Genomic DNA, 962 nt, shown 5'->3' with positions numbered 1-962 from the left:
TTCCTGCTTCCCAGAATGTGATGAAGTATGATTTCAAGCCCCTCTAGGCAAGTAATGCATGTGGGTATTTGAGAGTGGTGTTCTGATGCACTGATGTGTAATGCAAAGGAAAAGGCAAGGTGGAAGGCCAAGAGGAAGCCAATGCAATAGATATAGATATAGGCTGCCCCATGAATGGGATCATCCATATGTTGATAGGAGATAAAGAACAAGAAAGTGTTCTTTTAATGATCCACAGATTGGCCCTTGTTCTACACCAGCTTGTGAAGCACCTGCCTGCCTTGAAGAGGAGAGGGGAGTTAAGTAGATTTTTCACCCTTATTTCATTCTCTGAGACCAGGAAGACAGCTGACTGTACTTTCTGAGCTATAGGAAGTGGACAGAGAAGTTGTCCTTTTGGCTGGCCTGTAAATTGGAAATCTACAGCCAAGTTTTGCACCTGTGAATTACTGTTGTTCATGTGGATCACACTGAGGCTGCTATGAGGGAAAGGGTTGGGTAAAGAGCCCATCCACAACCAGCAGAGAAAGTCCAGACTCCAGATCCCGTCTTGACATGTCATGGTGCCAACCCTTATTGCGCCTTTGAATGGCAGGTCCAAAGGATTCTGGGATGGCTCTAAGAAGAGGCCAGGAAGCCTTTCCTACTGCTGCAGGGCCTTGATGACCTCCAGATTCCACATCCTCCCCCACTGCCAGCATGGGCCTTGGTCTGATTTAACTCCAATCCACATCCAGGCACCGGATAAACAAAGCGCGTCTGGTTCTCACAGCAGAGAGCTGCCTCCTGGCATTGATCACTAGCCCTGCTTACATATTCAGACAGCATTTCACACCCAGGCCACCCAGTAATTAGAGGGTCATTTGCAGCAGCCATTAAACTGCTGGCAAAGATAAGCTTTGCAGTGCAGTTACCCCGCCCCCCACCCCAATTCCTTGGGTGAGACAGATTCCCCCCTATGG

The sequence above is a fragment of the Alligator sinensis genome, unplaced genomic scaffold, assembly GCF_000455745.1.
Source record: "Alligator sinensis unplaced genomic scaffold, ASM45574v1 scaffold98_1, whole genome shotgun sequence".
Lineage (NCBI taxonomy): Eukaryota > Metazoa > Chordata > Crocodylia > Alligatoridae > Alligator > Alligator sinensis.
The sequence above is the reverse complement of the archived record's forward strand: the minus strand, read 5'-3'. Positions refer to the sequence as shown.